We start from the raw sequence: 24304 nt of genomic DNA, 5'->3' as shown, positions 1-24304 counted from the left end.
CGAGGCTATAATCAATCATGCATATAAGAGATCAAAGAAGACTCAAATAACTTTCATGGATAAAAACATAGATCTGATCATAAACTCAAAGTTCATCAGATCCCAACAAACACACCGCAAAAAGACTTACATCATATGGATCTTCAAGAGACCATTGTATTGATAATCAAGAGAGAGAGAGAGAGAAGAGAGAGAGAGAGAGAGAGAGAGAGAGAGGAAGCCATCTAGCTACTAACTACAGACCCGTAGGTCTATAATGAACTACTCACGCATCATCGGAGAGGCACCAATGAGGATGATGAACCCCTCTGTGATGGTGTCTAGATTGGATTTGGTGGTTATGTAACTTGCGGCGGCTGGAATTGATTTTCGTCGACTCCCCTAGGGTTTCTGGAATATTGGGGTATTTATAGAGCAAAGAGGCGGTGCGGGAGGCCACCGAGGTGGGCACAACCCACCTAGGCGCGCCCTGGTGGGTTGTGCTCCCCTCGGAGCAACCCTCTGGTACTTCTTTGGCTCAACAGGTGTCTTCTGGTCCAAAAAATCCACAAAAAGTTTCACTGCATTTGGACTCCGTTTGGTATTGATTTCCTGCGATGTAAAAAACAATCAGAAAACAGCAACTGGCACTGGGCACTATGTCAATAGGTTAGTACCAAAAAATGATATAAAATTATTATAAAATGATTGTAAAACATCCAAGAATGATAATATAACAGCATGGAACAATAAAAAATTATAGATACATTGGAGACGTATCATGCCCATACCTGATACTCAATTTTCATTGGTTGATGAAGAAGGAGGTGATGGTGATGAAGTGGAGGGTTTATCTTTCTTCCTTAGCTTGAGCTTGAGGATGGAATTCTCCTCCTTCAGTTCACTGATCTCCCGCTCAAGTTCCAATACCTTTCTGCATAAATCTTTCTTGTTTTCCTACAAAAGACGAAAGGGGATAAACTGGATCTTAGGCTTCTTTGCTTTGTTGGGGAGGCTCAGCTTCTTAAATTCAACGTGCATGTCCTCAGGTTGGGGCAATGGGGTTTCACCCTCATCTGAGCTAGTCCCCTCCTCCCTCTTAGGATCATAGTCTTCTTCTTCCTCTAAAGTCCATCTATAGTGCTCCACATCCCCATAAACATTGGGGTTTGCGATATAATCAGCAACATAGCTCTCACCCTCCGAGTCTTGGGACGACATAATTTTAGATCTGCCAGGAGAACGGCGAGAAGAGAAAACAGAAGATTTCTCCGTAATACAGAGGTCAATGGGTTCGGGGAGTATATAAATATTTTTTATCTTGGGAAACAAGACAACGGAAGAAAAACGGAGTACGGAAGGTACCCGAGGTGGGCACAACCCACCTGGGCGCGCCTGGCTAGGCGTGCCCTGGTGTCTCATGCCCACCAGGGGTGCCTTCCTGGTTGTTTCTTATTTTCCTAATTTTTGTTATATTCCAAAACGGACAGAATTTTTTTTGCAGATTTTTCGGAGTCTGTTTACTTACCGTATCACGTACCTCCTCTTTTTCATGATTCTGGAGTGTTCCGGAAGGTTTCTTTTATGTGTTCTTCCGGTGTCATAGTTTGTATAATATTGCTTTCAACATTAATGGGTGTACCTGAGATATAATGTTTTAATCGTTGCCCGTTAACAACCTTCGGGTTAGTACCTTCGGCATTATTTATTTTATAGCTCCAGATCGATAAACCTCCTCGATAAAATAGGGTCCTTTCCATTTGGAGAGGAGTTTTCCTGCAAAGAATCTGAAATGAGGGTTGTACAAAAGAACATATTCTCCAACTGAGAGCAATCCTAGAGTATAAGGTGTGTTTTCTCCTCCCTCCTAGCGCTCCCCCCTCCTAGCGCCGGCGGCCACTCCGGCCCCGGCGGCTACCTAAATCCTACCAGTGGCCACTCCGGCCCTGGTAGCCACCCTCCTAGCGATATGGCACTACTTGATCTCAACTTTGACCGTGGGAAGAAGTTTCAAACAGAGATGAGGACCAAGTTTGGTCATCCGGTGGTGTTCTCTCCTGGCTTCCATCACAAGGAGTTCACCATGGTGGTATCGTTTTGCCATGCATCTTTCAAACTTGATGTGCACACGGTTAGTATCCCGCTTCTTGCCATGTTTGGTGGTTATGCCCAAGGTTTTCGTGTCCATTTCCTTCGTGATAGATCTTACAAGTTCTCAGTAGCTTCAAAGTCTGTGGGTTTTGAGATTTACAATTCGGGTAGAATCACTGAAAAAGATTTTGAGGTGGTTTTTAACCTGTGGAAATTTGGTGGCCCGAACTGGTGCCGTGAGGAAGCTCTATATTATGAAGAGCTTGAAAAAGAATGGACTTTGGTTGGTAGGGTTGGCAGGGCCATTGTGCCTCACTCCGGTGATCACCGGAGTTACTCCGCCGTGGTTAGAGCCGGTAGATCGGTGTTCGAGCGGTTATCGGGACTCAATCATGAAGGCAATTCTCAGAGCATTAACCAGAATTCAACTCAGCATAATTCTGCCCCGGTCAGGCCACAATTGGCGCGCAATGAAGTGCAACGTACCATTGCACGCCATAATGTGGTTTTCCATGCATGTGGGGCCAACGGCCACTTTGCTCGTTTTTGCACTACCCCGAACTTGACTGGGCTCTGGCCTTTTATTCCATATAGTTCTTTCCCGAGCCCACCTGAAATTGCTTGGGCCTATGGCCAGGTTGAATCTTGGTTCCACTGTTTTGGGCCGGCGGCACAGATTAGGCAAGTCACATCATTTAAGGAGCTGGTCAAGGATTTATTCCAAAACTTCCAGCCGAGACCGTCGCCTGCCTCCTCACATTCCACTTCACCTTCCCACTCTGTCTTCCCCACCGCTGCCACCTCCACCTCCGCCGACGCCTCGACAAGCTCGCCGGTGCTACCATTTTTGTTAGAAAGGGCTCTGGTCGCCTCCATGCTAGAGCCGAGCGAGATGGCCAACATCCCCATCGATCCTCTGCCGTTCGTCCCGCATGGCTTTCAAGTTCAGGAGATTGCGGGACGAACTGGGGTTTCTCGCGCCATTGTGCCTCATCGTCCGCGATGGCACGCGGACTGGGCGATTGCCAATATTCACCCCCACCCGGATGAGGTATTTTTCCCGAATGTTTGTGATGTTCTGCAAGAGTTTCTTAAAGAAGAGGCTCAAGTTGGATTTAGGGAAATTCAGCCATGCCCGTTCGGAGAGGCATATGTGCAGTTCAGGCATGTCAGAGATCAGGATAGGCTCGTTCAGCAGGGGTCGCATGCGTTCGGTGATGTCTTCATCTCCTTTACTAAACACAATGAAGGTAGAAATTGGCGCAGGGTTCATTTCAATAGGATCTGTTGGCTGCTTTTTGTGGGAGTTCCGTTTGATTTTTGCAACACTGAAGATATTGCGTCTGCTATTTCCAAATGGGGAAAGATCATTAGTTGGGAGAAAGAAGATGCGCTCAGGGGTAAAATTCTAGTAAAATCCAGAGTGACAGAGCTAGATGAGGTCCCTAAAAGCATTCGTTGGTCTGAGGGAGAGAGATTTGAGGAAGACTCTTGGACTTGTTCTGTTGAAGTGCTCCTAGAGGAAATGTTGGGTGGTGGGCCTGCTGATGAAGACCCTATCCCACCTGATGGTGTGGACCCACACCCCATTCCACAGCATGCCAATGATTTTCCAGGATTCCAACCTCTGCCAAATCACAATATCCATGCCCAAAATGAGGACTGGGATGCTTGGGAAGAGCAAACAGAGCAGGAACAGCACTGGGCCTTCCCCCAACCAGAGCCTTTCCAGCCTCAGCAACAGCAAGTTGTCATTCCTATTTTGCCTGAGGAGGGTGCACCTCATAGCAGCATTACAACAACTGTATCACTATCTGATGGTATGCTTTCTCTAACCCACTCTGCAAGTGAAGATGTCAATCAGGGAATTCAAGCCCCTCAATTTGGTCAAGGACTGTTAAACATTGCATTACCATATAATGCCATTGAAGAAGAGGAGGAACAGATCCCTCTGAACAATTTGGAAAATGTTCAGCAGCAGAACCCAGTTTTGGAGCTTGCTTTGATACCTCAGGTTCAGGACACTGAACCTCATTTGGACCTTCAGGTGGATCACATGAATGATGGGCTCAATGTTAGGGAAGAAAATGATGTTTCTGATTCTCCTGTGTCTGACAGAAACACAGTCAATCAGATTGAGGCAGGAAAAGATCTTTCTTCCCACAGTTTGCTTCCTGATGAAAAGGGCAAGGATGATGTACCAATTCCATATGTTGGCACATCTACAAATAATACCAAAAAAAGGTAACTTTGGAACTTTCTCTTTGCGAAGCTCTCCTACTGTGTTTGACCTACATGAACTGGCTCAGAACCATGCTTTGGAAATTATTGATGGATCTCATTTAATGTCTGAAGAAGGTCTTGGACTCTGGATTAAACATTTTGCACCAACAACTCAAGGAGCTGAGAACACTTTCAAAATTGAAATTCCAGTAAGTTGGTTCAACTTCATAATACATTTGTTGTTAACTCCTGATAAGTTTAGTTGGATAATGCACCTGCTAAAGTCTGATGTGTGGAAAATATTGACTGCCAATTGCAAACAAGAGGAAACTATGCTATTTCATATACCTAATGGATGCTCTACTTCACAGGCACCAACTTGCAAAGATTTCATTTTGGGACTGGGTAAAGAAAATGAAGGTGTTAGTCCAGTAGCACACTCTTCTAGTGGAGCAGGCAGTCCTCTACAACAAGTCTCCCCAAACAAACTTCTCCCACTTGGGGAGGCTATATCAAGGAAGAGAAGGGACAGTAAGCCTCTGGTTGAAACTGAGGTAAGAAGGAGTGACAGGATTAAGAAAGATAACATGGGTTATAGGAGAAAATCTTGTGATACTAGATCATGTTTGCCATGTAATGCAATCCCACCTGTTATTCAGAATTCTATGGTGAAAAACCTAACAAAATCTTTCTGTAAGGTTGCTGAGGAGGAACTGCATGGAAAGTTGTCCAAGAAGCCTAAAAAGAAGGGGCAGGAAGAGGTGGCCAAGGTATCCAAGGCCACTGGACAGGATAGCACCTCTAAGATTGTTTGATGATGACAAGACCACACCAGATGAGCAGGAATAGCAGAGTGTCCTGCTATTCACTTTTGGACTGTCCTTTCTTTATACAACAACAACAACAAAGCCTTTAGTCCCAATAAAGTTGGGGTAGGCTAGAGGTGAAACCCATAAGATCTCGCAACCAACTCATGGCTCTGGCACATGGATAGCAAGCTTCCACGCACCCCTGTCCATAGCTAGCTCTTTGTCGATACTCCAATCCTTCAGGTCTCTCTTAACGGACTCCTCCCATGTCAAAATCGGTCGACCCCGCCCTCTCTTGACATTCTCCGCACGCTTTAGCCGTCCGCTATGCACTGGAGCTTCTGGAGGCCTGCGCTGAATATGCCCAAACCATCTCAAACGATGTTGGACAAGCTTCTCCTCAATTGGTGCTACCCCAACTCTATCTCGTATATCATCATTCCGGACTCGATCCTTCCTCGTGTGGCCACACATCCATCTCAACATACGCATCTCCGCCACACCTAACTGTTGAACATGTCGCCTTTTAGTCGGCCAACACTCCGCGCCATACAACATTGCGGGTCGAACCGCCGTCCTGTAGAACTTGCCTTTTAGCTTTTGTGGCACTCTCTTGTCATAAAGAATGCCAGAAGCTTGGCGCCACTTCATCCATCCGGCTTTGATTCGATGGTTCACATCTTCATCAATACCCCCATCCTCCTGCAACATTGACCCCAAATACCGAAAGGTGTCTGTCCGAGGTACCACCTGGCCATCAAGGCTAACCTCCTCCTCCTCACAGCTAGTAGTACTGAAACCGCACATCATGTACTCGGTTTTAGTTCTACTAAGCCTAAACCCTTTCGATTCCAAGGTTTGTCTCCATAACTCTAACTTCCTATTTACCCCCGTCCGACTATCGTCAACTAGCACCACATCATCCGCAAAGAGCATACACCATGGGATATCTCCTTGTATACCCCTTGTGACCTCATCCATCACCAATGCAAAAAGATAAGGGCTCAAAGCTGACCCCTGATGCAGTCCTATCTTAATCGGGAAGTCATCGGTGTCGACATCACTTGTTCGAACACTTGTCACAACATTATTGTACATGTCCTTGATGAGGGTAATGTACTTTGCTGGGACTTTGTGTTTCTCCAAGGCCCACCCACATGACATTCCACGGTATCTTATCATAGGCCTTCTCCAAGTCAATGAACACCATATGCAAGTCCTTCTTATGCTCCCTATATCTCTCCATAAGTTGTCGTACCAAGAAAATGGCTTCCATGGTCGACCTCCCAGGCATGAAACCAAACTGATTTTTGGTCACGCTTGTCATTCTTCTTAAGCGGTGCTCAATGAATCTCTCCCATAGCTTCATTGTATGGCTCATCAACTTAATTCCACGGTAATTAGTACAACTCTGAACATCCCCCTTGTTCTTGAAGATTGGTACTAATATACTCCGTCTCCATTCTTCTGGCATCTTGTTTGCCCGAAAAATGAGGTTGAAAAGCTTGGTTAGCCATACTATCGCTATGTCCCCGAGACCTTTCCACACCTCAATGGGGATACAATCAGGGCCCATCGCCTTGCCTCCTTTCATCCTTATGATTGCAAAAAATCCTAAGACCAGAACTTGTTCCATAGTGCTTGACTATCCAGAAAGACATCTTTTGATCATTGGATGTAATGGATTTGTGTGCAAACTGTGCTGCTCTTTTATGGAGAGAAAATGTGATAATCCTGCTATCCTTTTGCTTATGCATTACTTGTTGCTATGGAATGGGCTTTACTTCAACCATGTTAAATGCTTGTATGATGGGGCTACTTGTATGACAATTGTTTTAACTGTGTATCAAAGTAAATTAACTTGGCATAGACACCAGGGGTTGGACCTGGGTGTTCAAGCACACATATTTCTGGTTTTTAATGAATAGCAACAGAACCTGGAATATACTGAACTGGAATTTGAGAGGTATTAATTCTTTAGATAAGTGGTTAGCTATAAAGCAAAAAGTGGAAGAAAGTGCAGCTGGTATTGTGTGTTTGCAGGAAACAAAGAGGGAGATCTTTGATTTAACATATATTCATAAAGTTTACCCACAGAGATTCAATAAATTTGAATACTTACCCTCCACTGGGGCTTCTGGTGGTATCCTCACTGCTTGGAATGGTGCCTTATTTGCTGGAGAGTTGATGTTTCAGAATAAATTTTCATTATCCATACAGTTCACTTGCAACACCTCCTTCAAGTCTTGGATTCTAACAAACATTTATGGCCCCTGCAATCATGAAGAGAAGATTGAGTTCATTGAATGGTTTGGAAACATTCAAATGCCTAGGTGATGTGGACTGGATTATCATGGGTGATTTTAATTTCATTAGAAAGCCTGAAGATAGAAATAAACCTGGAGGTGATGTTAATGAAATGCTTATGTTTATTGAAGCCATCAGTGAACTAGGTTTAATTGAACTACCCCTCAAAAGCAGACAGTTTAGCTGGAGTAACATGCAGGACAATCCCCTACTTGAGAAGTTAGATTGGTTTTTCACATCTGCTGCTTGGATGACCAGCTATCCAGACTCTACTTCTCTGCCCATGGCTAAACCTATATCTGATCACCTACCATGTATGATTAAGATTGGCACTACTATTCCAAAGTCCAAAGTGTTTAGGTTTGAAAATTACTGGCTCAACCATAGCTCATTCAAGCAAGTGGTTCATGATGCTTGGAACATCCCAGTGGGTCATTCTGATTGTGCTAAAAAGATTAATGCTAAGTTCAAGAATGTCAGAAGAGCACTAAAACTTTGGGCTAAATCTTTATCTTGTCACAAAAAGCAGATTGCAGAGTTGAATGATATTATTTTTCTCTGGGACTTAATTGAGGAATACAGGGATTTGTCAGTGTTTGAAGCTAATTACAGGAATATTATGAAGGAATTCTTATTGACAGTGCTCAATAATCAGAAAATTTATTGGAAGCAAAGAGGGAAAATTAAAGGGGTCAAATTTGGGGATGAGAACACAAATTTTTTTCACACTAAAGCCTCTATTAACCACAGACACAATAAAATTGCTATGCTGGTAAACAAGGACCAAGTTGAAGTCACTGATCATGAAGGAAAGGCAGCAATTCTATGGGAGGCTTTTAAGAGCAGGTTGGGTCAGAGCACTAGGCATTCTATGCACTTTAATCTAGAGGACTTGTATGAAAACACAGTGGATCCACTCCTATTCATTGATTTGGAAAAACCTTTCACTCTAGAAGAAATTGAGGATGTGGTCAAGAATCTGCCTAATGATAAGTCACCTGGTCCTGATGGTTTCAATAATGAGTTTCTCAAGACTTGTTGGGATATAATAAAATTAGATGTCATTGATCTTATAATGGCTTTTCATGTTGGGAATGTCAATCTTGAGAGCATTAATTCATCTTTCATAACCCTTATTCCTAAAAAAGAAGTGCCACTTACTCCAAATGACTTTAGACCCATTTCTCTGCTTAATGGAGTGCTCAAGATCGTTACAAAACTTCTGGCAAATAGATTGCAAAGGGTAATTCTGCAGATGGTGCATATCAATCAATATGGCTTCCTCAAAGACAGGGTGATACAGGACTGCTTAGGATGGGCTTATGAATATATTCACCAATGCCACAAGTCCAGGGAGGAAATTTTAGTTATTAAACTGGATTTTGAAAAGGCTTTTGATACAATTGAGCATGAGGCAATATTGGACATTTTTAAGGCTAAAGGTTTTGGTGACAGATGGATCTCTTGGATGAAACTTTTATTTTCAACAGCATCATCCTCTGTTTTGCTGAATGGAGTCCCAGGGAAAAAATTCTACATCAAAAGAGGAGTAAGACAGGGAGATCCTTGCTCTCCTCTAATTTTTGTGCTGGCAGCTGACCTGTTACAATCTATTCTTAACAAAGCAATGCGGATAAACCTACTCTCTGCACCACTGCAAGTGAACTCTTGCCCACACTTCCCAATTGTGCAGTATGCAGATGACACTCTGGTGATTATGCAAGCAGATACTGGGCATCTCTTCTGTCTGAAAGCTTTACTCAACACTTTTGCTTCTGTAACAGGGCTCAAAGTGAATTATGGGAAGTCATTTCTGGTTCCTCTAAACATTAATGAAGACAGGGTTGAACTATTCACAAACACACTACAATGTGCTAGAGGACACTTCCCTTTCAATTACATGGGTCTTCCATTGGGAATTTACAAGCCCACTGTGGAACAATGTTTACCTCTTGTCAACAAGATTGCTCAAAGGTTGGCAGGCATTTCAATCTTCATGACCCAGGCAGGTAAATTGCTGCTGGTCAAGTTAGTGCTAACTTCTTTGGCAATTTTCTTCATGTCATGTCTGGATATCCCAATCACAATTAAGAAGCAGATAGTAAAATACCTTACACACTGTCTTTGGAGAGGCCCAGACATGGAAGACCGTAGACCTGCTTTAGTTGCTTGGACCACTGTGTGCAGGCCCAAAGATCAGGGAGGACTAGGTGTTTTGGATATATATATATCCATAATAAAACCCTGCTAATGAAGAATTTGCATAAATTTTTCAACTGACATGACATACCATGGGTCAACTTGATTTGGGAAACCTACTACAGTGATGGGAAATTGCCAGGTGACAACATGGTGGGTTCTTTTTGGTGGAAATCAAACTTAGCACTTCTAGACTATTACAAAGCTATTGCTAGATGTAATGTGGGAGATGGGGTCAGTGCTTCTTTTTTGGATGATCTATGGCACCATGCTATACTCAAACACAAATTCCATCACCTATACTCCTTTGTGAAAAATCCTCAGTTGAACATACAGCAGGTATTGCAGACAGAATACCTTCAAGATCTTTTCTTCCTACCATTAACAACAGAGGCATATGGGGAATTCTTAGACATGGAGGACATTTGCATCTCTATGAGGCAATCTGAATTTCTGGGATCTTTAGACACATGGAGTTATATCTGGGGAAATGAAATATACTCATCCATCAAAGCATATAAAGTGTTAATAGGTCACAAGCAAACACCTCCTCATTTCAACTAGATCTGGCAAAGATCATGTCAGCCAAAACACAAAGTTTTTTTCTGGCAACTACTTCATGACAGAGTTAACACAAGAAACCTGCTGAGAAGGAAGAATTTTGTTCTGGAAGCATACAACTGTGCAGTTAGTGACTGTCAACAGGAGGAAACACTTCATCATCTTTTTCGGGGATGCCCATTTGTGCAACAATGCTGGGACTTTATTTGTCCAACAAGAACACTGAATCTATCAGTGCTAGAAGCATTCCAAGATCTAAAGGACAAGCTAAATTACCCCTTCTACATGGAGATCATCATTCTTGGTGCATGGGCCATCTGGATAACTAGAAACAACAAATTTTTTTAAAACATTGCTCCATCTTTTCAAGGATGGAAGTTCATTTTCCTGGAGGAGCTAAAGCTTTTAAGGTTCAGAATGAAGAAAAAGCATGAGAGTCATTTCAATCTTTGGCTTGAGGCCCTGCTGTAATTTTCTTTTTTTCTTAGCCTAGTTCTTTCTTTCTTTTTTAGTCTCTAGTTTCTAGTTTTTTAGTTTTCTTTCTATAGGCTTACCTCAAGCCTGTATGACTTCTTGTTTATTTGCTTTTTTTATATATAAAAATTGCAGTGGGGTTTTAACCTACTATTTATAGTAAAAAAACATATTCTCCAACTTTGAACTCACGCTTTTGGATTCTTTTATCATGCCATCTTTTAACTTTTTCTTTAAATAACTTGGCATTTTCATAAGCTTGGGTTCTCCATTCATCTAATGAGCTAATATCAAATAACCTCTTCTCACCAGCAAGTTTGAAATCATAGTTGAGTTCTTTAATTGCCTAATATGCTTTATGTTCTAACTCAAGAGGCAAATGACAAGCTTTTCCATAAACCATTTTATATGGAGACATACCCATAGGATTTTTATATGTTGTTCTATAGGCCCAAAGTGCATCATATAACTTCTTAGACCAATTCTTCCGGGACCTATTGACAGTCTTTTGTAAAATTAATTTTATTTCTCTATTGCTAAGTTCAACCTGACCACTAGACTGAGGATGATAGAGTGATGCGATTCTATGGTTAACATCATACTTGGCAAGAATTTTACGGAAAGCACCATGAATAAAGTGTGAACCACCATCAATCATTAAATATCTAGGGACTTCAAACCTTGGGAAAATAACTTCCTTAAGCATTTTAATAGAGGTGTTGTGATCAGCACTACCAGTTGGAATAGCTTCTACCCATTTAGTAACATAATCAATAGTGACCAAAATATGAGTATATCCATTAGAGGAAGGAAAAGGTCCCATGAAATCAAATCCCCAAACATCAAATGGTTCAACAGCAAGTGAATAATTCATAGGCATTTCTTGACGCTTACCGATATTACCTATTCTTTGACATTCATCACTAGATAAGACGAACTTATGGGCATCCTTGAAGAGAGTAGGCCAATAAAACTTAGATTGCAATACCTTGTGAGAAGTTTTGTCTCCCGCATGATGTCCTCCATAAGCTTCGGAGTTCCGTAGGATTTGTCCCCGTTCATGCTCAGGTACACAATGTCTAATAATACCATCTACTCCTTCTTTATAAAGATGTGGGTCATCCCAAAAGTAATGTCTTAAATCATAGAAGAATCTTTTTCTTTTGTTGGTATGTAAAGCTAGGGGGATGTATTTAGCAACAATATAATTAGCATAGTCAACATACCAAGGTGTACTATTAGAAACATTTATTGCAACCAACTGCTCATCAGGAAAACTATCATTAATAGGTTGTGGGTCATCAAGAGTATTTTCAAGCATAGAAAAGTTATCAGCCACGGGGTTCTCAGCTCCTTTTCTACTAGTGATATGCAAATCAAATTCTTGTAGCAAGAGAACCCATCGAATAAGCCTAGGTTTGGCATTTTTCTTTTCCATAAGATATTTTATAGCAGCATGATCAGTGTGAACAATTACTTTTGAATCTATAATATAGGATATAAATTTATCACAAGCAAACACAACTACTAAAAATTCCTTTTCAGTAGTAGCATAATTTCTTTGTGCAATGTCTAGAGTTTATTAGCATAATGAATAACGTTCAACTTCTTATCAATTGTTTGTCCTAGAACAACACCAACAACATAATCACTAGCATCACAAATAATTTCAAAAGGCAAGTTCCAATTAGGTGGTTGAACAATAGGTGCAGAAATTAAGGCTTCTTGAGTGTTTCAAAGGCTTCTAAACAATCATCATGAAAAACAAAAGGAATATCTTTTTGCAAAATATTTGTAAGAGTCCTAGAAATTTTAGAAAAGTCTTTGATAAATCTCCTATAGAAATTAGCATGACCAAGGAAACTACGAATACCTTTGATATCTTTAGGACATGGCATTTTCTCAATTGCATCAGTCTTAGCTTTGTCCACCTCAATACCTTTTTCAGAAATTTTATGGCCCAAAACAATACCTTCATTAACCATAAAGTGGCACTTCTCCCAAATCAAGACAAGATTAGTTTGCTCACATCTCTGCAAAACTCGATCAAGGTTGCTCAAACAATCATCAAAAGACTTCCCATAAACATAAAAGTCATCCATGAAAACCTCAACAATCTTTTCACAGAAGTCAGATAATATAGCAGTCATACATCTTTGAAAGGTAGAAGGTGCATTGCATAAACCAAAAGGCATACATCTATAAGCATAAGTTCCAAAAGGACAAGTAAAAGTGGTCTTTTCTTGATCAGGTTGAGAAATAGGTATTTGTGAAAAACCAGAATATCCATCAAGGAAGCGAAAATGTGTGTGCTTCGATAATATTTCTAGCATTTGATCAATAAAAGGCAAAGGGTAATGATATTTTCTAGTTGCTTTTTTTAATTTTCTAACATCAATTACCATTCTTGTAACGCCCCAGATATACTTTCCATATTTGTATCCAACTCTTGCCGTCTTCGGCGCTAAGTTATATTTATTTCTCGGGTTCGGGTCTTTGTCTCCGTGTGTTGTTTTTCTTTTTCGTGCATCTCTTATCATGTCATCACGTGCATTGCATTTGCATACATGGTCATCTCATGCATTCGAGCATTTTCCCCGTTGTCTGTTTTGCATTCCGGCGCTTCGTTCTCCTCCGGTGGTCATTTCTAGCTTTCTTTCGTGTTTGGGAATTAAACATTTCCGGATTGGACCGAGACTTGCCAAGCGGCCTTGGTTTACTACCGGTAGACCACCTGTCAAGTTTCGTACCTTTTGGACTTCGTTTGATAGTCCAACGGTTAACCGAGGGACCGAAAAGGTCTCGTGTGTGTTGCAGCCCAACACCCCCCAAATTTGGCCCAAAAACCCACCAAACTCTGCTCCATGTCCTAGAGCGTTCGATCACGATCGTGTGGGTGAAAACCGCACCTCATTTGGACTCTCCTAGCTCCCTCTATGCCTATATATAGACCCCCTCCTCCAAATCCCCGATCCCCTCGTCTCAAACCCTAGCTAAAAAAAACAGCTCCCAGCCACCGACGGACATGTCCGCCGCCTGACCGGACACGTCTGCCGGCGCCCCCGACCACTCTGGTGCCGCCACGTGGCAGGACCACATCGCCGCGGCCGCCGGCCTGCAGGCCCACGCGGGGCCCTCCCAGCCCGCGTCATCGCCCCGCCGCCTCACGCCCGCAGCCGCCGCCACCCTCCTCGCGGCCGGCCACCCGGGGCACCGGCGCCGCCGCTCGCCATCGTCGCTGTCCCGCACCTCGAGCCGCGGCCCCGCCGTCCGCCGGCGCGCCCGCCGCCGCCCAACCTCGCCATGGCCACCACCGGGCCCCGCCGCCCTCGTCCGGCTCCTCCGGCGGCCGGGTCGGGCTCCGGCGAGCCTCCCCACGCCCCTGCGGTCCTCCGCCGGTGAGCTCCAACTCCGGTGAACAGTGCCCCGCGGTCAACCTCGAAGTCCGTGCCCGCGAGATCCCGATCTGGATCTGAGATATTTTGACCCGACGGTTGACTTTTCCCTTTCAAACCCTAAGTTTTTATGCATTCTTTGACTGCTCGTATCTCTGCAACCGTAGCTTCGTTTTGGGCGTATGATATATCAAAATCTTTGTCTTGACATGTACATCATTTCATACCATTGCATCATTTGCATTTGATGTCATTTTGATGCCCAAAATGCTGTTAGAAGGAGGCTTCGTGAGTTAGATTGCAGATCCGTTAGTTCATCATGCACTTTTGTCATTTTTGCCATGTTTAATTCGTCCATGATATGCCTGTGCCCCTTTAGGATGAATTGTTAAGCATTTTGTCTTCTTTCCAGAGGTGCCAGCCATGCATTTTTAGGATGTGTGTATTGTCTTGTGCAAGCTTGCGAAGAGAGGTACCTGAGATTGCAGATTTCAGGGACTTAGTGATTTTCACTAAGTCTGGGATATCTTAGTTCATGATGCTATATGTCCAGCTTGTTTCCTAGTGAACCGTGCCTCTTTTGAAGATGATCAGTAAGGGAGTTTTGATATTTATGTTATGCTCTATCCATCCATGTCTTTGTTTGCATATGTGGAGTGCTCTAGGTTGACTCAATCGAGCTCAACTTTTGCTTCGTTGTTAATCTGGGCAGATCGTCAACTTGTTTGCGATTTTGCCGATGCTATTGTTAGTGATCCGTGCATGCTATGCCAGTGTTCTTGCCATGTATAGCTTGTATTTTGTGCCTTCTTAATGGATGTATGCTTACCTTGCTGTGACTTGCACCATGGTGAGTGCATCGAGCTCGTTTACATGCCTTCGTGAGTTATATTTCAGCTTGTCTAAGTTTTCACTAAGTCTGAAAACTGATTGTGTTTTAGCTATGTTCGTGTGCCCGTTAATATATTTTGTGAACCCTTTTGGCCCCAGGTCACTTTGGGTGTTTTGTTAAGCTTGTTGAGTAGCTCCATGCCATGTTCTTACTTGTCATGTTCAGGTTTTCTATCATGTTGTTTTGCTGCTCCGAAGAGAGCATCGTGATCTGAAATTTCAGACTAGTGTTAATTTCACTAAGTCTGGAATCTGTTTTGCATTTGCGTTTTAGCCATGCTTGTTTGAACCTCTTAATGGATGAATTTGCCTATGGCTCAGTGCTAGTGTTTTGTTAACCATCTTGTGTACATCACTGCCATGTATTTTTTTTCATGTTGGGTGGCTGTAGCATGTTCATTTCGTTGCATTTAGGAGCCTACTTGCTGTATATCGCAGATCGGTTCGTTTCGTAAAACGCTCGCCATTTCCAAACCGTAGCTCCGATTCCTATGATCTTTATATCGTTTTCAGGTGATTTCTTCCCCTCTATCCAGTGGCACACTTGGTTTTCCAAGTTGATGCCAGGTTCATGCATTTCCTGTCATATCTTGCATTTTGCATCCCGCATCGCATCCCGCATAGCATATCGTCATTTCATCATATTGCTTGGTCTTGCCCGTGGTTAATTATATCCTTGTTGCTTGTTTTTCTTGTTGGGTAGAGCCGGGAGACGAATTCGCTACCGAGGAGCCCGTTGAGTTTTCTTGTGAGGATCCAGTCAACTCTGACAACTGTGCAGGCAAGATGATCATACCCTCGAAATCACTACTATCTTTGCTATGCTAGATTGCTCGCTCTTTTGCTTTGCCACTGCTACGATGCCTACCATTTGCTTGTCAGCCTCCCAATTGCCATGTTGAACCTCTAACCCACCATTGTCCTAGCAAACCGTTGCTTGGCTATGTTACCGCTTTGCTCAGCCCTTCTTATAGCGTTGTTAGTTGCAGGTGAAGGTTGGAGCCGTTCCTTGTTGGAACATTTATTTTACTTGTTGGGATATCATTATATTGCTATGTTATCTTAATGCATCTATATACTTGGTAAAGGGTGGAAGGCTCGGCCTCTCGCCTAGTGTTTTGTTCTACTCTTGCCGCCCTAGTTTCTGTCATATCGGTGTTATGTTCCCGGATTGTGCGTCCCTTACGTGGTTGGGCTATAATGGGAACCCCTTGATAGTTCGCCTTGATTAAAGCTTTTCCAGCAATGCCCAACATTGGTTTTACCATTTGCCACCTAGCCTCTTTTTCCCTTGGGTTTCCGGAGCCCGAGGGTCATCTTATTTTAACCCCCCCCCCCCCCGGGCCAGTGCTCCTCTGAGTGTTGGTCCGAACCAGGCAGCCTGCGGGGCCACCTCGGGGAAACTTGAGGATTGGTTTTACTCGTAGCTTGACCTATCCGAGCGTGTCCTGAGAAAGAGATATGTGCAGCTCCTATCGGGATTTGTCGGCACATTCGGGCGGTATTGCTGGACTTGTTTTGACCTGTCGAATCATCTTGTTGTACCGGGATACCGAGTCTGATCGGTGTGTCTTGGGTGGAGGTCTATTCCTTCGTTGACCGTGAGAGCTTGTTATGGGCTAAGTTGGGACCCCCCTGCAGGGATTGAACTTTCGAAAGTCGTGCCCGCGGTTATGGGCGGATGGGAATTTGTTAATGTCCGGTTGTAGATTACTTGAACTAAACTTAATTAAAATGAATCAACCGTGTGTGTTACCGTGATGGCCCCTTCTCGGCGGAGTCTGGGAAGTGGACACGGTGTTGGAGTTATGCTTGCGCAGGTTGTTCCTTTAGATTCTCGCTCGTGCTTCGCCTTCTCTTCTCGCTCTCTTTTGCGTATAAGTTAGCCACCACATATGATAGTCGCTTGCTGCAGCTCCACTTATATTGCCGTACCTGTCCTATAAGCTTAAATAGTCTTGATCGCGTGGGTGTGAGATTGCTGAGTCCCTGTGGCTCACAGATACTACAACTCCAGATGAAGGTCCAGGTGATTTCGCTCCAGGTGACGAGTACGAGCTCAAGTGGGAGTACGACGAGGACTCTCAGCGATACTACGTGTCTTTTCCGGATGATCAGTAGTGGTGCCTAGTTGGGGTTATCGATTCAGGACCTTGTCGCACGTTGGGTTCTTTTCTATTTTGGCGCCGTAGTCGGGCCATGAGTGTTTGTTTGATGGATGTTATTTATGTACTCTGATGTGACGTGGCAAGTGTAAGCCAACTATGTTATCTCCCCCTTTTATTATATATTACATGGGATGTTGTAATGATTGCCTGACTTGCGACATTGCTTTCAATGCGGTTATGCCTCTAAGTCGTGCCTCGACACGTGGGAGCTATAGCCGCATCGAGGGCGTTATAATTCTATAGCCTGTAACAATTCTTTGTGGAATAAGTTCATTCTTATCATTAGGAACAACAGTAATACCTCCTTTCTTAGGGACATAATGGACATGACTTACCCATCTGCTATGATCTATAAGATAGATTATACCTGCTTCCAAAAGTTTTAATATTTCCGTCCTTACCACTTCTTTCATCTTCGGATTCAACCGACGTTGGTGATCAACAACAGGTTTAGCATTAGGTTCCATATTAATCTTCTGCTAACATAGAGTGGGACTGATACCCTTATAAGATCATCAAGAGTATATCCAATAGCAGCTCGGTGCTTCCTTAGAATTTTCAATAATATTTCTTCTTTGTGTTCTGAAAGTTTAGCACTAATAATAACAGGATATATCTTCTTCTCATCAAGGTAAGAATATTTCAAAGTGTCTGGCAATTGTTTTAATTCAAACACAGGATCACCTTTAGGTGGAGGAGGACCTCCTAGAGTTTCAATAGGCAAATTGTGTTTAAGCAGAGGTTGTTGTTCGAACAAGATTCTAACTATTTCATTTATTTTGTGCATATGCAAATCATTTTCATGGTCTAGCAGATATTGTTCTAAAGGATCAGTAGGAGGCACAACAATAGAAGCAAGACCAATTATTTCATCCTTACTAGGCAATTCTTTCTTATGATGCTTTCTACTAAACTTGGAAAAATTAAACTCATGAGACTCATCACCAAAACTAACACTGACAGTTTGTTTCTCACGGTCTATTTTAGCATTCACGGTGTTCAGGAAAGGTATGCCAAAGATAATGGGACAAAAGTCATCCTATGGGGAACCAAGAACAAGAAAATGAGTAGAGTATTTTATTTTCCCACACAAGACTTCAACATCTCTAACAATCCCAAGTTGTGTGATGGTGTCTCTATTGGCAAGTTTAATAGTAACATCTATGTCTTCTATCTCAGTGGGTGCTATTTCATTCATAATTTCTTGATATAGAGTAAAAAGAATAGCACTAACGCTAGCACCTATGTCACATAAACCATGATAACAGTGATCTCCTATTTTAACCGAGACAACGGGCATGCCAACAATGGGTCTATGTTTATCTTTCCCATCGGGTTTGGCAATTTTAGTAGCTTCACCAATGAAGTAAATAACATGCCCATCAACATTATCGACCAAGAGATCTTTAACCATAGCAACACTAGGTTCTACTTTGATTTGTTCAGCCGGTTTAGGTGTTCTAATATAACTTTTATTGACCACAGTTGAAACTTTAACATGTTCCTTCATCCTAACAGGGAAAGGTGGTTTTTCAATATAAGCAGTAGGAACAACTGGATCAACATTGTAAATGATAGTTTCTTCTTTAGCAACTACTAGTTCTTTAATTTCTTCTTTGATAGGTGGGTGATATTTAAACCACTTCTCCTTAGGGAGGTCAACATGAGTAGCAAAAGATTCACAAAAGGAGGCTACTATCTCAGAGCCTAGTCCATATTTAGTGCTAAACTTTTGAAAAGCATCGGTATTCATAAAAGATTTAACACAATCAAACTCAAGCTTAATACCTGACTCTTTACCTTCGTCGAGTTCCCAATCTTCAGAGTTGTGTTTAATTCTTTCCAAAAGATCCCACCGGAATTCAATAGTCTTCTTCACAAAGGAACAAGTACAAGAAGTATCGAGCATGGATCGATCGTTATGAGAAAGCTCATGATTGGGGCATGAATATAACATTGACTTAAGCCTCCCCCAAGCTAGATCGATACTTTCTCCTTCATGAGGCCAAAAATTATATATATAATTCCGATCACGACGAGCTAGATGCATAGGGTAATTTTTTTGGTGAAATTTCAATTCTAATCGATTCCAATTCAAAGATCCAATATCATCACATAGCCTATACCATGCCAATGTTTCCCCTTCAAAGATAAAGGGAAAACCTTCTTCTTAGCTTCATCTCCGGGTAAACCTGCAAGCTTAAATAATCCACAAATTTCATCAACATATATCAAGTGCATATCAGGATGTTCGGTTCCATCTCCTGCATAAGGATTAGCTAGCAGTTGTTCTATCATACCCGAAGGAATTTCATATTCAATATTTTCAGTAGGTGCAGTAGGTTGAGGGGTAACTAATTGTGGTTCCGGTTGAGGTGAAGATACCCCGAACAAACCCCTCAAAGGATTGTTCTCCATAGTAACAAGTGACAATAAATTTTAGCATGTAGTAATAATTTTTCCTTACTAATTTCCACTTACCAAGAGCGCTTCACTCCCCGGAAACGGCGCCAGAAAAGAGCCTTTATGACGCACATGTATAGGCGATCAATCTAGTCCTTTCGATAAGTAAGAGTGTCTAACCCAACGAGGAGCAGAATGAAATGACAAGCGGTTTTCAGCAAGGTAATGTCTGCAATCATTGAAATTATAAGTAACGAGTAGTTTGATAGCAAGATAATTTGTAACGAGCTAGTATGGTAATGGTAACAAAAGTGCAGCAAGGTAGCCCAATCCTTTTGAGGCAAAGGACAGGCCAAAACAGTCTCTTATGATAAGCAAAGTGTTCTTGAGGGTACATGGGAATTTCATCTAGTCATTTTCATCATGTTGGTTTGATTTGTGTTCGCTACTTTGAAAATTTGATATGTGGGTGGACCGGTGATTAGGTGTTGTTCTTACTTGAACAAACCACCTACTTATGATTAACCCCCTCGCAAGCATCCGCAACTACGAGAAAAGTATTAAGAAGAAATTCTAAACATAGGATTAAACTCTTGGATCCAAATCAGTCCCTTACGGAATAGCGCATAAACTAGGGTTAAGCTTCTGTCACTCTCGCAACCCATCATCTAATAACGACTCCACAATGCATTCCCTTAGGCCCAAATATTGTGAAGTGTCATGTAGTCGACGTTCACATGACACCACTAAGGGAATCACAACATACATGCATACTATCAAAATATCGAACACATATAAAATTCACATGATTACTTGCAACAAGATTTCTCCCGTGACCTCAAGAACAAAAGTAAATACTCATAAATGATAATCATGCTCAAGATCATAGGGGTATTAAATAGCATAATGGATCTGAACATATAATCTTCCACCAAATAAACCATATAGTAATCAACTACAATATGTAATCAACACTACCAGTCACCCACAATTACCAATCTATAGTTCCGATACAACGATTGAACACAAGAGATGAACTAGGGTTTGAGAGGAGATGGTTATCTTGAAGATGTTGATGGAGATTGCCCTCCCCAAGATGGGAGAGTTGTTGGTGATGATGATGATGATGATTTCCCCCACTGGGAGGGAAGTTCCCCCGACGGAATCGCTCCGCCAGAGGGCAAAAGTGCTCCTGCCCAAGTTCCGCCTCGAGATGGCGGCGCTTCGTCCTGAAAGTCCTCTCTTATTTTTTTAGGTCAAAATGACTTAAATACTAGAAGAGGGGCACCGGAGGTGGGCTGGGCTGAGCACAACCCACCAGGGCACGCCTGGGGGCCCTGGCGTGCCCTGGTGTCTTGTGCTCACCAGGAGCCCCCCTCCGGTAGTTATTTTCTCCATTATTTCTTATTTATTCCATAAAAACTCCTCGTGAAGTTTCAGCTCATTTGGAGTTGCGCAAAATAGGTAGCCTTACTTAGCTTTTTCAGGTCCAGATTTCCAGCTGTCGGAATTCTCCCTCTTTGTGTGAACCTTGCAAATTATGAGAGAAAAGGCATTAGAATTACTCCAATGAGCATTATTATGCATAAAAACAATATAAATAATAGTAGGTAAACATGATGCAAAATGGACATATCATAGATGTGCAATACGGATTGTAGAAATGGGTCTCTATAAACTAAACAATTAAAAACAGCAAGGTAGCAACTAACAAAAGTGTGTGAAAACGTTGTCTCAATGCGTTGAAGCAAGGCCTAGGGTTAATACTTGTCACGCCCAATATGCGATACTATCCTAAAGAGACTCGAAGGTCCCACTAAGGATAAAACCGCATATTGAAACGCTTTTGCAAGGTGGATATCATTACATCAACATTACATAATAGATGGGGATACATACATAAGGCATACAATGTCACACGAATATAACATCACAATACATTATACATAAGATCAACATCCGAACTACGGATGAAACACAAACAGTAACTCAAACGACATCCACCCTGCTAGCCCAGGCTGCCGACCTGGAACCTATCCCCTAATCGAAGAAGAAGCAGAAGAAGAACTCAACGCAAGCAAGCATCGCTCTCGCGTCATGATCATCGCATAAACCTGTACCTGCAATTGTTGTTGTAGTAATCTGTGAGCCACGAGGACTCAGCAATCCCATTACCATGGGTATCAAGACTAGCAAAGCTTAAAGGGAAGGAAGGGGGTAAAGTGATGAGGCTGCAGCAGCGACTAAGCATATATGGTGGCTAACATACGCAAATAAGAGCGAGAAGAGAGCAATCAGAACGGTCGTGAAACTAGCAATGATCAAGAAGTGATCCTGAACTCCTACTTACGTCAAACATAACCCAGAAACCGTGTTCACTTCCCGGACTCCGCCGAAAAGAGACCATCACGGCTACACACGCGGTTGATGCGTTTTAATTCGGATCTGGTGTCAAGTTATCTACAATCGGACATTAACAAATTCCCATCTGCCTATAACCGCAGGCATGGCTTTCGAAAGATTATACCCTGTAGGGGTGTCCCAACTTAGCCCATGACAAGCTCTCGCGATCGACAAAGGAATAGACCTTCTCCCAGGAAGACCCGATCAGACTCGGAATCCCGGTTTACAAGACATTTCGACAATGGTAAAACAAGACCAGCAAAGCCACCCGCTGTGCCGACAAATCCTGATAGGAGCTGCACATATCTCGTTCTCAGGGCACACCGGGTGAGCAAGACGACGGGTTGGCATAGACCCTGGTTGCCCAGGGGGCGCCGAACATCGCTCGGTTTGGACCAACACTTAGACAAGCACTGGCCCGGGGGGGCTAAAATAAAGATGACCCTCGGGCTCCGGAAACCCAAGGGAAAAAGGGCTAGGTGAGGCAAATGGTAAAACCAATGTTGGGCCTTGCTGGAGGAGTTTTATTCAAAGCGAACTGTCAAGGGGGTCCCATAAATCACCCAACCGCGTAAGGAACGCAAAATCCGGGAACATAACACCGGTATGACGGAAACTAGGGCGGCAAGAGTGGAACAAAACACCAGGCATAAGGCCGAGTCTTCCACCCTTTACCAAGTATATAGATGCATTAATTAAAATAAGAGATATTGTGATATCCCAACCAAAATCCTGTCCACCATGGAGCAATCTTCAACTTCGCCTGCAACTAGCAACGCTATAAGAGGGCTGAGCAAAGGGGTAACATAGCCAAGCAATGGTTTGCTAGGAAGGGTGTCAAAGGTTAGAGGTTCATGGCAATTTGGGGAGGCTTGAAGAACAAATGATAGGTAGCGCAGCATAGCGATAGAACGAAGCAACTAGCATAGCAATGATAGTAGTGAGATCCAGGGTAGCGGTCATCTTGCCTGAAATTCCGCAAGGAAGAAGAACGAGTCCATGAAGAAGACGAACGGGAGTAGTCGAACAAATCCTCACAATCGCAACATTACCGGAACTAAGAAGCAACACCGGAAAGAAACAAACAACATGGTAAACAACCATCACATAAACATGGCATGATGCACAATCAAGTATGATGCATGTCCGGTTTAATGAGGCATGACATGGCAAAGTGCAACAAACAATACTACAAGTTAAGTGGAGCTCAATATGCAACGAGTTGCATATTGACGAAACACCACAACCATTATTTAGTTCTCTCCCGTTTAAACTACTCAACAATATTAAATGTTGGTTAACATGGCAAGAGGTGAAGCACATGAAAAACTACCTATCTAGACAAGTTTAAATGAGGCCGGAATAATAAACAACAAGTCCGGAAAATCCCCATATGCATATTTTAGATTCGGTACTGTTCTGCCCTAAACACAATTTTAATGTTGTTAAACAGTAAAACAAAGTGCACCATGTCAATCTAGTCATTTTTCCACCCCATTTACATATAAAGTTTATTTAAATCCGAGCTACGGTTATTTAGTTATGAAATAAATCATTTTAGCCTATTATTTAAGCAAATTTAAACAAACAACAAGTTTAAACATTTTAAACATGGATGAAAGTGGCATATTATTAATCTACACAATTTTCTGAGCATTTTACATATATAAATTATTTACATGTGATGCACGGTTTGTGAGTTATTAAATGTATGATGTATGAGGGGTTTTCTGCAAATTCGTTAATTCACTGGATAAATAGCAAATTCGCAGGACAGGAAAAAAAATAACATTGGGCCGAATCTGGCAGGCCCGAATGTGTACAGGAGAGGGCACTGGGCTGGGGAGCTGCTCACCCATGGGCTTTGGCCCGGTCGGTGGAGCAGGAGGCTGGAGCCGGCGGAGCTAGCTGGGCCGAGGCGAAGCCGGCCCAGGCGCGTGCGGTCGAGCGCTGCGGCTGGAGGGGCACTGGGACTTGGAGGCCGGCCACGCTGGCGCTGCGGTAGCTGGGCTGGGCCGAGGAGGCTGGGCTCTCCTGGCGCTGGCTGGGCCTGCAGCACGGGAGGCCCACGCGGGTGCGGTTGCGCGTGCGCCCACACGCACGCACGGAAGAGGAAGGCCGGCCGGTGGCGGATTCCGGCGGGGCGGGGGCGAAGCTCCGGCGACGGAGGGATGGCGAGGAGGCCGGGAACGGATAGATCGGCGCGGGGGCAACCGGATCCGGTGGTTCCCGGCCGGATCCGATGAAGGCGGCGTCGACGGCGAGCTCCACGGGCGGCGGCGGACCTGCGACGGGGACAGAGAGAGACGTTGAGACAGGAGAGAGAGAGAGAGAGAGAGAGAGCAAAACGGAGGAGGAGAGGACGACGGAGCAGGGAGGCGGCGAGGCTCCGGCCTGCGGC

Source organism: Triticum aestivum, chromosome 4B (genome assembly GCF_018294505.1).
Source record: "Triticum aestivum cultivar Chinese Spring chromosome 4B, IWGSC CS RefSeq v2.1, whole genome shotgun sequence".
Lineage (NCBI taxonomy): Eukaryota > Viridiplantae > Streptophyta > Magnoliopsida > Poales > Poaceae > Triticum > Triticum aestivum.
The sequence above is the reverse complement of the archived record's forward strand: the minus strand, read 5'-3'. Positions refer to the sequence as shown.